The 16396-nt window shown below is 62.2% G+C and overlaps 1 protein-coding gene and 1 long non-coding RNA gene across 4 annotated transcripts in view; one reads left to right on the forward strand and one right to left on the reverse strand.

The window, feature by feature from the left end:
* Positions 1-10434: 10434 nt before the first annotated feature.
* Positions 10435-13511, reverse strand: LOC118670564. The gene is made up of 3 exons (XR_004972379.1): positions 12574-13511; positions 12288-12353; positions 10435-10617 (listed from the first exon to the last, which is right to left on the reverse strand). It is a non-coding gene; the product is annotated as an uncharacterized LOC118670564 (long non-coding RNA).
* SLC45A4 (solute carrier family 45 member 4) overlaps positions 11177-16396 on the forward strand; it is a 42934-nt gene continuing 37714 nt past the window's right edge. For 2 of the 3 annotated variants that reach the window (XM_036337579.1, XM_036337580.1), the window contains exon 1: positions 11182-11249. The gene's annotated coding sequence lies outside the window, so the exon portion shown is untranslated. Of the gene's footprint in view, positions 11250-16396 lie in introns of all 3 variants that reach the window. The other variant, XM_036337582.1, reaches the window with a different exon arrangement.

A 16396-nucleotide genomic window follows, 5' to 3' on the forward strand; every position in this document is an offset into this window, starting at 1 on the left:
CCTGGTCAAGCTTTGTTTACTTGCTGCACCTCCCGCAGCCCACACCACTCAGCCGCGTGGGGCCACAGGTTCGGACCATAACGTCAAGCTCACAGCCATAGCCTCTGGCTGTCATTGTGCTGGGACTTGCACGTGGCTTTGCCACGAGAGGATCGTGCCCTCTCATCAGTCCCAGGCTTGAACCTGTCCACACGCTGTAGCCGCACAAAGGTGGGTGTGCAGTGGGCCAGGCCCAGGCCACGGTCTGGGGAAGGCAGGAGGCCTGGGCCCAGCAGGCCAGGCCCCGGCTTGGGTCTGCACACTCCCGAACAGTCGGGAAAGCAGCGGGCGGGAGGTCTCCTGGGCCCAGACACAAATGCTTGAGCTGGGAAGGGGTGCCCACAAGGCTACAAGGACTTGGGCAATTGGACAACACGCAGAGATGGCACCCAGATGTCCTAGCTGTGTCCCAGGCACCCCCCCCACCCCCACCCCGCGTGTCCCTGGCTAATAGTGGTCCTCCCGGGGCCGTCCCTGGCCTCCACCCGGCCGCCCCTTCCCACAGCCATGCTTGTCTGTGTCACCCACTCCCATTCCTTCCCATTGTCTCTCTGTTCAGATCCACCCCAGGAGGGTGGCCTCTGGGGCAGGGAGGCCACCGAAGCAGGGCTTTCTGCACAGCCGCCGCCTGAAAACCCTCCAGGAAGCCCGAGGCCCTGGGTGGAAATGGTCCCCGGTCCTTTCCAGGTCTGGGAGCGTCTTATACGGTGGAGACTTGACTGAGCCACCCGGGGGTGAGGGGCAGGGGGTGGTGTGGGAGCTGCTTTAGGGCTGGGACCCTGGATTCCAAAACACCTCGAACCATGCCTGGCACCGAGCAGATGACCCTTAAGTGAGAGAGAGAGAGAGAGAGAGAGAGAGAGAGAGAGAAAGGGGCTGAAGTCCACTTTGGGCTTGTGACTGCCTCACTCACATCTGGGTGAGCACCAGCCCCACACCGATTTCCGCTGTCGGAGTCCCGATGCCACTCAGAGACCAGACCCCTGAGCCACACCGAACTCTGGGTCCCAGTGACACCCTAGACACCGGCCCCAGTGAACTCCGGCCTTGCTCATGGGCGGGGCTTGGCACCTGCCACTGTCTGAGCCCTGACCTTGCTCAGACATTGAACCCTGACCCCGATTATACATTAAGCCCTGATCCTGCGCAACTTATCGCTGGCCCTGGTTTTACGGGCTGAACCCTGACCCTGTGCGCTCCCCGCCTGCGGGAGTCCGGACTCCTGGGCACCATCTCCGCCCCTTCCCTGGCAGCAAGGGGTCTCCCCTCAGGGCTACCCTGGCCCAGCTCTGAGCCCCAATCAGAGGAGGGTCTGGGTGGCTTCCCGGGACTCTGTGCAGACTCAGGAGGGGCCGAGCCTCCCCTTTCCTCTGCTGCCCGCTGCCTCCACCCTGCCCAGCGCCAGGAGCCTGGGCTCTGCCACCGCACGGCCCCTCCCCGCCCCCCGCGTGTGCTCAGGAGGACCCTGGGAACAGGGGAGCTCGCTCCTCCGTAAACACCCCGCACAGGCTCCTGGCACCGCGCCCGGGAACGGGGTCAGCCCGCCGCACCGGCCCTTCTTGGCTCCGGTCGCTGGTCGCCCCCAGCAACCTCTCTGAGCGGCCGGCCTCAGGGTCAGACAACAGAGGCCCTGCTGCCAGCAGCCAGCTCCGGGCGACCCCCCTGGCCCATTGGCCTTCACTCCCGTGTTCATTGGCCCGCCACCCACCTCACCCCTGTGGCCCGCCCTCCCCCTCACGCCTGTGGCCCGCCCTCCCACCTGTTTTTTTTAAAACAAGAAACCACTTCCCCGGCCTGGCTCCGTGGTGGAACGTCGACCTATGAACAGAAGGTCACAGTTCAGCTCCCGGGCAGGGCACCTGGCCAGGTTGCCGGCTCGATCTCCAGTAGGGGGTGCGCAGGAGGCAGCCGATGGATGAGTCTCATTGTTGATGTTTCTATCTCTCTCTTCCTCTTCCTCCCTCTCTGAAATCAATGATATATTTTTTAAAAAAACAAAAACAAGAAACCACTCTGTAAAGCGCTTATCACCGCCCTAGACCAGTGCCCAGCATCGACTGCCTCAGCGAGGCCTGGCTCCACCCCCCCACTTCCCAGAGCCTGGGCGGTGAGGGCCCAGCACCCATTTCACAGGTGAGAAAACCGAGGCTGAAAGAGGCTCAGACAAGCCGTGTCCGCGAGTAACAACCCCCCTTGGCGTCCCTGGGCCCATCGGCAGACAGTCCTTCGGCCTCAGTGTTGATGCGAAGTCACCTCCGCCCCCTCCCTCCGCCCAGCGGTCCTGGAAGTGCCAGACCCCTGCTCTGCCTTCAGTCACTCTCCAGACCCCCACTCCAAAGACCCTGCAAAACAGGAAGTCCGCCCTGTCCCTCCTTGGCCCAGGCCCTCCTGACTCCACGCCCACCGGAGGCCTCCCCGCACCTGCGTGGGCAGCAGCCCTCTCCCAGCCTCCGTCCTCGGTTTTCCTCTTGTCGGGGTGTCTATCACCCAGGCTCCTATCATTGCTTCACTGCTCTGTGCCCCTAGAATGGAAGCCCCTTGAGAGCAAGGACTTGGTCAGTGTGTGTCATGCAGGCTCAGGGAGCCCCCCCGCCCCAACACACACACACCTCGGAGAGCAGCTGTGCTACTTCGTGGTCATGACTGAACACACGGAGGGCAGCGGAGCCAGGACGCCCCGCTTCGGCTCCTTTCTAAGTGGGGGCTGTTCCCTCCGTGACCTGGCGAAGGCGAAGGGGGCGACCTCCCTAACTTACTGGTTACTTGTCTCCCCACTAGGAGGGGATGGCATCGGCCTGTCTTCATGGCTGGTCCCCAGCATCTGTGACAGCGCCCGGCACAGCGGGGGTGCTCTGTCAGCAGTTCCTGCAGGGACGCACAAAGGGATGCATGAGTGGATGCAAAATGGGGACAAGAAGCACCTGGCCCCTCGGGTCCCGTGAGGCCCCATGAGCCTGGACAGGAGAGGTGCCATGTGACATGTAGATTGCTCTGCAAGTGGTGCCTCAGGGCACAATCACAGCCCAGCTTTATCATTGCCGGGTGCTGGGGGAGCAGAGACTGCCGTGCACTGGGGTGGTCTGGGAAGGCTCTGTGGAGAAAGTGCACAGGGATCGGCAGACCGGAGGGGGAGGGGGAAGGGGGAGGGGGAGGGGGAGCAGGAGAAGGAAGAAGGGGACTGCTGGCAGGAGGAACTGTGAGCAAAGGCAGGAGAGGGCATCAACCCAGAGGGCTGAGAGGGTGCAGGGGTGGGGTTGGAAGTCTGGGGGTGGTGACTGGCTGGGGACCATGTCCTGGCCAGAGTACCCCACAGGCCCACCCTGCCTTTGTTGACCTCAGCAGGTGTGGCCTGCGCCAGGAGCCCTGGTTGGGGTGTCCCCGCCCATCACCTGCCTTCACCCTTCATTCTGAGAGGCTCTGCTCAATGCCCCACCCTGTCACCTGCTGTGGGCGGCTGGCTCTCCACTCCTCTCCCTGGTCATGGGGTTCACGGCTGAGCTGACGGGGCCTGATCCTCCCCCCATCACTGTCCTGGAGATGCCGAGGGGACACGGCTGCTTTCCCCTCGGACAGTCTGGGAGCTTCTCGCAAGCCCCGTGACCTTGGGCAGAGGGCACAGGACTCAGAGCCAGGCGGCCTGGGTTCCAGTCCCAGCTCTCCATTACCCACTGTAGGACGTGGGCCTGCCCCTTCCCTCCTGAGTCTCCGTTCCTCCCCGCAGGGACCCTAACTCACCAAGCACATGGCTGCTGGGGACGTGAGGTGACCCTGGTCAGCGGGACCCCGAGCTGGCACTCAGCTCCTCATGGCAACCATCCCTGGCCACCTGTGGGCTCTTAGTCCACCCCAGGCAGCAAGGGCTCTGACCCCGGGCACTCATTTTATTTTTTAATATATTTTTATTGATTTGGGAGAGGGAGAGAGAGATAGAAACATAGATGGATGATGAGAGATCGTCATTGACCAGTTGCCTTTGGTACGCCCCCCGCCCCCCGCCCCCCAGGGATCAGCCCACAACCCAGGCCTGTGCCCTGACTGGGAATCAAACCATAACCTCGGTTCATAGGTTGACGCTCAGCCACTGAGCCCCGCGGCTGATCACTTACAGCGGAGATCACTGAGGTGCCGAGAAGCGGAGGCTGTGCACAGCCAGGACTGCGTGGGGCTGGCACCAGGGAGCCTGGCGCTCAGGGGCTCCTGCCGCGACAGTCCCTGAGGGTTCAGGCAGGAGGAAACCCTGGCGCCATCGATCTTGCAGCCCAGGGAGGAAGGGCAGTGAGGGGCGGCGTTCAGCCAGGTGCCCATGCCCGCGTGCCCGCTGTCAGGCTGTGGGGACCCTCAGCAGGGCTCCACCAGCCGAGTCAGCACCCTCCCTGGGACCGGGCCACAGCCCCCATCCGCAGCGGGTTCCTTTGGGGGTGGGCATTGCCACGCTTTGAGAAGCCAGCTCCCTGAGGGAGAAGGCAGAGGGACAGGCAGACATCTGTTGGGGGCGCGGAGAGGGCTGGGGGGCAGGGGAGGCGGGAGGACCCACGCGGTCGGTGGGGATTCCAGGAGGGCAGCGCCGTCACCTGCACGCAGAGCGGCAGCCCTGCGGCCCGTGCAGTCAGTCACGCACCTGCTTCCTGGCCTCCTCCCCCACCACTGCCCCCACCCCTCACCAGTGCGGGACCCCCACGGCCTCCCCGGGCACCCCCATCGCCCCGTAAAGACCTGAGGGCTCCCTCGCCCTCAGGCAGGAGGCAATTCCCTGGCCCGCACCCGAGGCCTCTCCAATCCGGCTGAAGTCAGTGTCGTATTTCACTGTTTTGTTTATTTGTTCTACATGTTTCATTGTGGAACCTAAAACGGCGACAGGAAAAGGCCCGGCAGGTGCCACAGGCATCGCTGCCCACCCCGGGTGGGGCCTGGTGCCCCCTTCGGGTCACCTCCGCAGGCACAGCCCGTCCCAGCGCTGACCTGCTCGGCTTGTCCTAAACAGGCGTATGTGGCTTCAGCCTTTGCCCAGGCCGCACCCAGGCCGGAAGGCCACCCCTGCCAGGCGAGAAACCTGCACAGCTCCCTCCGGGGAGCCTCCGGGTCTGCCCAAGCCCGAGGGGGTGTGCCCTGCGCCCCTTCACCCAGGTCTCACCCCTGCTCTGGACACAGCGCTCTGTCCACTCGCAGACCAGGGCCAAGGCTCAGCAGGACAAGAGGACGTGGAATGGCCTGGAAGGAGCCCCAGCCTCCAATGAGACACACACCTGTGACCCCAGGTGCCAACCCAAGTGGCCATATGACCCTGGGTCACCGATGACCAGGTCGCCATGTGACTGCTGGCAATTGTCTGACTCCAGGGACCACATGACCCCAAGCAGACATATGACCCTCCCTGTGGCCATATGACCCTGGGAGGACTTAGGATCCCAGGAAGCTGTATCATAAGTGTGACCCTGGGAAGTTGCAGGACCTCGGGGAGCCTGCTGCTCTCTTGGCAACTTGAGCCCCGGGAAGTCCCGCTGAGGGGTTTGTCCCCAGGACTTCCGGCAGGCATGTCCTCTCAGGTCTCAGGTTCTGCGGTGGGCAATGGGGGCTGGGCTTTGCTTGCCATCTGGGACCTGAGGGTGTGGCCCACCTGGAGCTCACAGACATCAGGGATTTCCCCGAGGGCGCCCAGCGGGAAGTGGTGGAGCTGGAATTCTGCCCTCTGCTCTCTCCACCTGAGATGGGCTCACAGGGGCGGGGGGAGGGGAGGGAGCACAGCTGTCAGGGAGGCAGCTGGATCCGCACCCTGAGAACGTGTGTGCGTGTGCGTGCGTGCGTGCGGCCTGCCTGGTTCGGAGCGGGGCTCAGACCTAGCCGGGAATCAGTGGGCATGCTGATGGAGAGGCTGGGGATTTGCCAAAGTTTCTTTTAAAAAGTATTTGTTGCTTCAAAAACAAAGGAGAGGTTTGCAGAGGAGCAGAGGAGTGTCCTAAAGGGCGTGTCCAGCGGGGACACTGTCTCAGCCTGGGCTCCCCCCCGCCCCCTGTCCCCAGGCCCCTAGAGGCCAGGCTGGCATGGAGGGCCCCAGGGAGAGTGGGTTCATTGGTTTAATCACAGTGAAACCCCAGCTGCCCCAGCTGACCGGGCTCCTGGTAAGTCAGTGGCTTGCGGTTGTGTATACAGTAGCCCCCCCTTATCCACAGGGTACATTGCAAGACCCCCAGTGGCTGCCTGAGACAGGAGACAGCACCAAGCCCCATATATACTGTTTCCTCCTAACACAGACCTCCGTTAAAGTGTGATTGATGCATCAGTAAGAGATTAACAGCAGTCGCCAATAATCAAATAGATCAATTATAAGCTCCTTGATAACGAGATAGTGAGGGTGGCTTGAACCACGGAGCCACAGTCGGTGTGATTACCGCAAAGGCTCCTGGGTGGCTACCGGGCGGGGAGCAGCTACAGGTGGATGAGCCGGTCAAAGGGATGCCTTACGTCCCCAGGGGGCCGGGCGAGAGTTCATCTCGCTCCTCAGAAGGGCCTGCAATGGGAAACCTATGAGTTGCTTGTTTCTGGAATTTTCCAGCTCATATTTGCAGGCGTTTTTTTGGCTTCAGGTAACTGAAACCGTGAAAGCGAAACCGCGGAGCAGGGGGCGCTGCTGTACGAACTCATCGCTTCTCACGCCAGTCTCGGGGCAGGAACTGCCCTGCTTCCCTCGGGGAAGCTCAGGAACCCGGCGGGGCTGAGCGACCCGCCATGGTCAGAGAGCTGGTCAGCGCAGGGTGGGGTTCAGCCCCCGAAGGCGGCTCCGTGTCTGGGCTCCCTAGCGAGCGCCACTCACTCCATTTCACAGACAGGTTCATTGACAGTGAGGTCAAAGTTCAAGCCCAGGCCCTGTAACCCCAAATCTGTCTGCTGGTTGCCCCTCCACTTCCCAATCCTGCTCCTCCCTCTCCCCTCTCCCAGACCGGAGCTCCCACCTGTCCCTGCCTCCTGGCCTCAGGGTCAGAGGTGCTAAAGGTCGCAGGGGCCTCCCACCTCCTGCTGCAGGGGCCCTGAACCCAGTGGGTCACAGGTAAAGATGGAAGCTCTTGACCCCTGCAGGCACGTGGCCGTAGGCAGCTCCTAGAGGGCTGGGTCTGGCCCTCAGAGAGTGCCCGTGGAAGTCGGCTCATGTTGTTTTGGGGGGCGTGGACCCCCCAGGTCTCTCCATGGGCCCTCGATCGGAAAGCCCTTTATTCCCTCTTTCTCTGTCTCCCTCTCCATGCAGACATGTCTGCAGCCCTACAGGGGCAGGTTCTGGGCTGCAGCAGTGACCCTGGCCTGGGACCAGCCCCTCAGACAGGGCTCGAGTCCACTAGGGAGACAGACAATGCCCAGTTACAGTGCGGACGAGGGGTCTGAGCACTGACCCGTGAAAGGTGGGGTGCCTCAGAGCTCATGGGAGTAAGCCACTGATCCTCTGAGGCAGGACACCCAGGAGGGCTTCTTGGAGGAGGCGATTCCTGGCAGACCTCCAGAAATGGTCAAGGTTACAGTTTGGCCAGTTCTCAGGCCATGGAGTCCAAGGGTGAAAGGGACACTGCCCAGCTCCAAGGGTCCACAGGTTTGGAGGGGAGAAGGCAAGGCCGCACAGCGGTGATTAGGACATTGTCACACCCCAGGCTCCCCACAAGTGCGCTGGGAGGTCGATGTACTTACAAAAGAGAATATAGCATCGGCTCCAGAATTTGTGGGGCCCATGTTGAAAATTTGAAGAAATTAAAAATGGTGACAGCAGCCCAGATGTGGAGGTCTTCTGAGCACGGGGCCTTGAGGCTGCCCAGGTTGCACACCTGTGACAGGTAAGTGCCCAGGCAGGCCTGCTCTGGGGCCAGGCCAGAATCTAGGTCTTTCTGACTCCGGGCAAGAGGGCTCCCCACGGCTCAAGCACTCTCCATATAGGACCCATAGCCTCACCCTTCAGATACAGATCCAGGAAAAGCTGTGGGGGTAGGAGGTTTCAGGGGGCGCCCTATAGATCCCATTCCCAGGCTGCCCTGGCGGCTGGACAGTAGGGCTACGGGCCACAGACACCTCGCACCTTTTGTGGCAGTCAGCCAGGGCTGCTACGACAGAATACCAGACTGTGCAGCCCAGACAGCCAACACTTATTTCTCCCAGTTACGGAGCCTGGCAGACCCGAGATCGGGGTGCCAACACGGTCAGGTTCCGGGGGCCTCCTCCTGGCTCTGTTCTCACATGTCCTTCTGTGAGGCATGTGAGCAGAAAGGAAGTTCACTCCCATCTCTTCTTATAAGGGCACTAATCCCATTGCAGGGGCCCCACCTTCCTGACCTGACTACCTTCCAAAGGCCCCACCTTCCAACCATCCCTTGGAGGTTAGGGCTTCCACCTGGATTTTGGAGGGGCCCCAACATGCAGTCCACGACACCTTCTTGGTGGTGGCAGGTGGAGAGAGTGTGGTAGAGTGGCCCTGCCCCGGGTCTTCATGCACACGTGCACGCAGATACATGTGCACATACAAACACACAGCGTTCAGGCACATGCACACTGGGGCCATGTTCTTCCTAACTTTGTTCTCTGTCCAATCTCTGTGTGAAACTTCAGGTCACGTAAGTAAATTAATCTGATGTTTCCCCATCTCTGGCTTAGAACCCGCCTTCTGGAGGCCATTCACATGAAAGTGCATGCACACACTTTAGGTAGGCATTCCATTACCCTTCAGAGGCATTGATGGAGCACCTACTGTGAGTCAGGTCCTATGCTGGCCTCCGTGCCGGGTGGCTAGTGGTCCTCCCCTTATCTGTATGCATTTCCCATTCTACTGTGGGACCCTTAAGGAGAGGGAGCAGACTTGGTTGCCAGCTCTAGTCAAGGCATCTGGCATGGCACATGGCGCATAGTAGGCCCTCAGTAGTTGGTTGCTGACGAAATAAAGATGAAGAAGAGGCTATCAATACAAGCATTGACTGTTCTGCAGATAATTAAACAAAATGATTAAGTCTGTGCTGTATCAAGTCTTTTCTAAAAGCATTATTCAATCCTCCGGACAACGTGTGAGCGAGGTGTTATTAGAAGCCCCTGTTAGATGAGGACTCAGAAAGGTTCACACAGCACAGCCGGACTCGCCTCCACCTCCATCCTCTGGCCACGGGAGCAAACACCCACTAGGGGTGGTGGGTAGACGACAAGGAGCCCCCGGGAAGTGCCAGGTGCCACTGTGGCTTTTAATGTGTACACCCCTGATGCTCTTATTAATCCTTTACTGAAGCATCACATACCCACCCCTGTAACCAGCACCCAGGTCAAAAAACTGAATCTTACCAGCACCTTCACCCCTCCTGTCCCCGTCCTGTCCTGGTCCAGCCCCTCCCTCCACCGTTCACCACGCTCCTGACTTGCCCCACCGTATATAGAGAGAGGTCTACCACTTTCTACCCAAGCCGTCCGACGTACTTTGGGGTCTGGCTTTCTTCCCTTCCTCAAAATCATTTGTCGGAGTCAGCCATATTCTCATGTGTGGGTGTAGCTTATTCATGGCCATTGTTGTCATTCTATTGCGTGACTGCAACCCAACTTATGTATGTATCTGTTCAATCATTGACAGGCATTTTGGGTAGTTTCCCATTTTTGTTTATTACCAGTGTGCTGCTATGAACACAAACATGATCAGATAAGATAGGCACCTGGGATGGAATTGCTAGGTCAAAGGGTTTGCCCGCTGTTCCCAGGCGGCTGCATCCCTTCGCATCCCCGCCTGCAATGTCTGAGGGTTCTGGTTGCTCCACTTCAGCGTCAACACTTGCGATTGTCAGGTTTTCCCATTCCTGACAATCCGGACTGCTTGGAGGTGGCACCCCACCCTTTATGGCTCCACCCCGTCAGCAAGCCCCTGAGATGGGTCTGTGGTCTCCGGGTGCCCGATGAGGGCACACAGGCTCTGAGAGGTGAAGTCATCTGCCCCGTCAGGGTCAGGGTGCAGGGCTCTCTGACCTCAGCCCATCCTATCATCTGTTTCTCTGTCTGTCAAGCTGCCTCCTCTGACCTTGCTCCCAGGGGTTCCCAACAGCCCCATCCTGGGATTATAGGCAATCTGCTCTCGGGGTGACACTGGAGGGGTGTCCCTGGCATGGGTCAGGCTGTGCGTGGGAGGCCCCATCTGGGGTCCTGCCAGCTCCCGGGAGCTCCTGGGTGGGAGGAGAGTGGGGAGGGAAGGTGGCCCTCAGCGAGACCAGGAGGCGAGGAGGGATTGACCCGGATGGGGAGGCCAGGAGTGTTTGCGGCTGCACCTGGGGAGAGGTGTGTGCGTGTGCGTGTGTGTGTGCGTGTGCGTGTGTGTGTGTGTGTGTGTGTGTGTGTGTGTTGATGGTGATGGTGGTGGTGGTGGTGGCTGTGATAATGATGATGATGATGGTGTTGGTGATGGTGGTGATGGTGCTGGTGCTGGTGCTGGTTCTGGTGCTGGTGCTGGTGGTGGTGATAATGATAGTGATGATGGTGGTGGTGGTGGTGGTGATGGTGCTGGTGGTGCTGGTGCTGGTGGTGATGGCAGGAAGTATCTGTAGAGGGGCCAGGCTGGTGACGGTGTGGAGGCTCCCTGGGTAGAGTCTAGGTAGGCGGAGGACGGTTGGGGAGAGGCAAGCATCGAGGTGAGCAGGGGCGGGGCGGGGGCTGCAGGGTACTTCCTCCCTCCCTCCCTCGGTCCCGCGGCCACGGAGCAGGGTGGGCGGGGTTCGGGGCCGGGGCTCCTGGGGAGGGCGGGGCCCAGGCCTCGAGGAGCCCGGGTTGGGGGCGTGCGGGACTCAGCTCCAGGGAGGAGGGGGGTGGGCTGCGGCAGGGGCGGGGCTTTCCGGGGGCGGGGCCTTGGAGGCCGGGGCGGGGCGGCGAGGGGGCGGGGAGACCGGCGGCCAATGGGCACGCGCAGCTCAGGCCCCGCCCCGCCTCCCGCGGCGGCTGCTGCATAGTCATGAGCGCAGGCCGCGCTGCGTCAGCGGAAGCGGCGCGCGGCGGCTGTTTCCGACCCGATAAAGCGGCGTTGTCCCGGCGCGCCGGCCGCACTCTCGCAGCGCTCCCTCCGCGCCCGCGTCGCCGCAGCCACCCTGCCCGGCCGGCCCGCCGGGAGCAGCCGCCGCGTCCCCGCCCCAGCCGCCGCTCCCGAGCGCCCGGGGCCCCGCGCCCCCGCCAGCGCCGCCCGGCCCGGCCGCCCCGCCGCCCCCCGCGGCCCCGGCCGTAGGAGACAGGTGAGCGGCCGCCGCCGGACCAGGCCCCGCACCTGGGCGCCCCGCACCTGCCGCTTCCCGACCCCGCGCCGCTGCGGCCTCGAACTCCCCGCGCCCGGCATCTCTTCCTCGGGGAGGGCACCCCACGCCCCGCCCGGACGCCGCCTCCCGCTCCCGCCGGGACACCCGCCCGCACCCTTGACCCTCCTTCCTCTCTCCGGGCTGCACCTGCCCCTCCTCGTCCGCGTCCCAGCAGCCTCCCGGGCATTCGGGGCCCCGCTCCGGGGCGTGCACCTTCCCGGGACCCTGCCCCGCGCCGCACCCTCCCCTCGGCATCCCCACCCCGCTTTCTCGGGCTCCTCTCCTCCCAGGGAAGCCCGGCTGCCCGCCCCGCGGCCGCGACCTTGCCCTGCCTTCTCGGCCTGACGCCTCCAACTTCGGAGAGTTGCGCCTCTGCCCCCTCTGCCGGGAGCCCCCCGCGCCCTGCACGCGGGCCCTCCGCGCCCCCGCCGCGGCCGCACACCCCGAGCCGCTGCCCCTGCGCTCGGTGTCTCCCCTGCACCGTGCAGACAGCACCCTGTGCCCGGGGCCGAGCCGGCCCTGCAGGCGGGGAGCCAGTGCGCCCTGCACCAGCCCCTTCCGTGCGCTGGTCCGCATCCCAGCACCGGTTCCCCTTTCCCAGCCGCCGACCTCCCGGAGCTTAACCCGTTCCTCGCCAGGCGGTGGCTCTGCATTGGGTTCCCAGGGGGCACCCCCAGCCACAGCTTTTCCCGGGAACACATGCCGCAGTGTGTCGGGGGGGGGGGGGGGGGGCAGGGAGGAGTGGGAAGGGGCGCTGGGGCTCCTAGGGCGCTTTATTCCTTCGATGCCTCAGCTTACTCCAGCTAAAGGGGCCTGTAGTTCCTGGTTATTGGGGTGTCTCCTAGCCTAGGGCCTGGGGAGCGGGGGAGAGTTTGAGTGATTGAAGCAATTGTGGGGTCAAGTGTTTGTCAGAACCTAAGCCCGTTTCTACGGGGAAACCGACTGGCTCTTCCCGGCCTTACGGGGGCGTGCGCTCACCTTCCTTCCCTGTGGCGTGGGCAGGCAGGGAGCCTGGGGCCAGTCTTTCATCTCTTCCGTTTTGTGCTTGAAGGAGAAAAGGAAAGAAAAAGCGGGAGGCTTGGTTTGCTGATGAAGAAGTGTGACGCCGCCCGGCCAGCCCCTCGCCGCCTCTCCCAGGTGTGCGTGATTCTCTGCTAGACCTGAACGCGGCCTGGGAGAGTCAGACTTTACCTAATGCCTGGGAGAGAGGTTGCAGAAGCTGCTAGAACAGTGGTTCTCAGCCTTGGCTGACATTTAGAATCACCTGGGAATCTTTTTAAAATCCTGATTTCTAGGCCTCTGTGCTAGAAGGTGGGACGAGGCAGGGCTGAGGCCGGCCGATCGCAGGCCGCAGCTGAGCGACCAGGGAGATGGGGTCTGGAGAGCTTCTGAGGGCAGGAGACAGGTGGTCTTCACAGTCCCATCCGGGCTAATTGTTGTAGGGGCAGCAGCTGGAAAGAACACCAGTGGCTGGCGATGCGTTTGAAATGCATAGTAGCGATCTGGTGGTGGTAGGTGTGGAGGGGGCCCCCTGGGGAGGTGCCGGCCTGCTGGGCTCCCTGGGGCCTGTGGGGCGTCCCTGGGGCGGTGCTGCAGCCTTGGCCCCTGTCGCATCTGGAAAGCTGAGCAGAGATTGGACTGGGTGAGCTCCAAGGTGGTGTTCGGCTTTTAACATCCTGGGCTCGCTCTGCCCTCCACTTTGCTTCCTGGAGAGGAGGGGAGGTGAGAAGGGGTGGAGGAGTCTGGGAACAGGTCCCAGGCCCTCCAGGTCTGCCCGAGAGGGGGGCTGCCGCAGCCGTGGCTTCCGTGGAGGAAAGCGGCCCGCATCTCGGTTGCTGGGTGTTGGGTTGGTCTGAGGGACGGGGGTGGGGGGAAGAGCAGTGGGCTGAGCTGGGGTCCCGGCCACACTGTCATTTTCTAATTGGGGTGCCTGTTGTGCCTGCCACCATCTGCACCCTCCCCTCCTGTCCCCCAGGCCCGGAGCCCAGCCCCGTGTAGCCGGCAGGGGTGGTTTGTGACTCAGCCTCACGGGCTGGCACTGAGTGAGGGCGACTGGCGAGCGCTGTAGGTGGCAGACAACCCCAAATTGCTAGTGCCCTCTTCGGAAACACCCCTGGCAGAGCCCAGCCTGTAATTTGTGGGGCTGGAATGTGCTGGAAGCCGTGTTCCTACTGCGGACAGGGAGGGTGCTGCCCCACGCTGGCCTGGTCCGGTTCCCGGGTTTCTGGTCACAGCAGTACGGCTGCTGAAGGCTCGAGCGCTCAGCACAGCCCCGTTGGGTGGGCTGCCTGGACACGAAGCCAGGAAACCAAGCATCTAGCTTTGCCAAGCGGAGATCTGACCAGAGAGAAGGAAGAGCCCCCCTCCCCCCACCCCCGTCCCCCAGGAGAAGAGCAGCCGCTTGGGAAGGAAGGGGTGGGAGAGGACCCTGGCGCTAGGCTCCTGCTGTGCAGGGGGCTCCAGGCCAGGCCGGCCGCCCCTCCCCCGCCGCGCCCAGACAAGGTCCCCTTGTTTAGATTAGCTTAATTACCCTCCCCAAAGCCATGAACAAGGGTCTTTTTAGACGTGGAACTTTCAAAGTGCTTGGCCTTTTCCCTTTTTTTTTTTTTAAGGTATCAAATGCTAAGCCTTTGTGAAATCAGGCACCTTCAGGGACCTGGGAGGTGGTGGGCCTTTTAAATGTGACAGGCGGCCTCCCCTGGCCCCTGCCTGAAATCAGAGGGCCCGCTGCCCTCCCGGTGGGAACTCGGGACACTGGGTGGGGGCGTGGGGGCCTAACAGTGCGAATGAACCTGCTCTCTTGGCCAGTGACTCTTAGAGGAGGCATTTTAAGAAGATGAACAATCCACAGAGCTGGAGGGCGACCGCCTAATCCACTTTTCTGTTTTCCTTTTGAGGTTGCATCCCCCAGGGCCCCGCCAGCATCTCGGACCTTAGCCGGTGCCCAGGGCTGGGGCGGTAGGGGTGCCTGTTGAGTGTGCTCACCTGGGCTCAGCCGTCCCAGGCAGCCTCGGAGCTGTCCTGTTCCCTCCCAGGCCATCACCTTACTAGTCAGGCCAGCCAGCCTTCCCGCAGGTGGAGGGGCTGCGCCCTCCGTAGTAAACACAACATCCTGGGAGCGCAGTGCAGCCTGTTCTGCCTGCACTCGTTTTCTGAGAGATGATGGGAAGCGAAACAAGCGCCCGGAGGGACAGGGAGGCTGAGTTCTGTGTGGCTGTTTGGAACCTGAGGTGAGTCAGGTCCACCCCCCGCCCCCAAGGGTACACATGGTGCTGGGCATTTGGCCCCGGGTCCCCAGCAGGCCCTCCCGCAGCTGACGGGGTTTGCAGAGCCTCTCAGTCCCCCGAGCCTGGCCACCTTGCCCTCCCAGCTCTGCCTGGCCGGGAGCCTGGTTCAGCCCTAAGTCCTTGGTGTTTTCATCCTCCCAAACCTGTTGGAGGATTTTGCTGGCAGCGAGGGGAGCTGCATTCCTGAGCCGGTGCCCGAGAGGCGCTGCTGGCTGCGTGCAGAAGGGGCCTTCCACCTGGGCCGTGCGGGCCCTGCAGGCCCCTGAGGTTTGCCTGGGAGCCCTGGAGCCAGTTGGCTTGGTCAGCGACCAGACCCTGCCCATTTTAAAGGAAGGGAACTCCCGAGTGTGTAAAATACACAGCAAGTCTTACAGCAGGCGCCGGGGGGGCAGGCCCGCTGGTCTGGCCCCGCCGCAGCGGCCGCCGCGCTTACACACAGATGCTGCTGCACACGGCCAGCAGCCCCGGGACCTCGCAAGGCCGGCAAACAGTAAATCGCTCCTCGCTGCCAACCGTTCAGTCATCGTTTTAGGAAAATACATTCATCCCAAAGAGGATGATTTTCGGTTTGGAATGGGAAAGGAATCGTGTCCCCTGAGTTACTCTGAAGGGAGGGGCTTGACTGCTCCAGCAGGAGGCGGCCTGCGGGGCCCCAGCCAGGGGGGCAGCGCTGCCTGGCACACGGGCTGCCGGAGCCGCCCTCTTGGAGTCCAGTCGCGCTCACGGCTGTGGGGTAACTGGAAACGGGCACTGAAGTGGACATCTAAACTTCTTGCTGATTTCAAGCAGCTGTAAAGGATGTGGTTTCTAGAATATTGTAAGCACAGGCTAAATGCATTTCACGTCTCCGGTGTGAAGACTCGGGCTGGGGGCCCCAGCACCCTTTAAAAACCTGCTGTACACGGCCGCGTCTCCCTTTTCTTCCTGAACTCGTATGTTTGCTCAGCCTTCCTCGTGGAGTTTCACGCTGATGGCACGTGCCTTCCTACTTGAGGCGAACTGATCACCAACTTCTCTCTGACTGCAGCTCAGAACCTGCTGCTTTGGGAAGATGAGGGTCCCCCCTCGCCCCCCGAGAATCTTCTGTGTAATGGTTACCAGTAAGGTGGCTTGTGACAGTCCTGATCGCAAACCTCTCCCAGGCATTGAGTCAACCGACTCTCCAGTACCTCGCTCAGGTCCAGCAGGCACTGCCCGCACCTTGGCCAGGAGGCGAGGGGCTACTGTCTGCTGCCCCTGGGCTCCCGCGAGGCTTCTGGCCGCACTGACAGCACACCTGTCCTCAGTTACTAAACGCACAAGACAAAGGCGCCTCGAGCGAGGCTCCATCTCAGGTGCCTCAGTTAAAGGGGTTATGGGCCTGCCCTTGGTGCCAGCTCCGCCCTGTTGCTGGAACATTCCAGGACAGGAGTGCCTTCTGCTGGCTGGGGAGGAAGGGAGTGTGAGGTGGCCTTGGGCGGGGCCCTCGGGCCTGGACTGTGCGTGGAGGTCCGTGGGGACGTTCAGTCTGAGTTGCCACACCTGAGGGCTCGAGGCAGCCCCTGCGTGGCCCGCGGTGTGAAGCGCTTCCACGCACTGTTTCCCGGGCCTGGGGGTGGGGCGCGTGCGCCACGGGGTTAATTGGGACCTCGTGCCGCTCCGTTCGGCTGTAGCGGTTGATTGCGTGTGCTCCCAGGTGTCGCTGAAGGGAGGTGATGGGACCCTTCACGGACGCAGGTGTCGGGCGCGGCAATCCCGTGGCCTTTGGTTGGGTTAGTGCAGGGGTGGGCAAACTTTTTGACTGGAGGGCCACAATGGGTT

This window comes from Myotis myotis, unplaced genomic scaffold, assembly GCF_014108235.1.
Source record: "Myotis myotis isolate mMyoMyo1 unplaced genomic scaffold, mMyoMyo1.p scaffold_m19_p_16, whole genome shotgun sequence".
NCBI lineage: Eukaryota > Metazoa > Chordata > Mammalia > Chiroptera > Vespertilionidae > Myotis > Myotis myotis.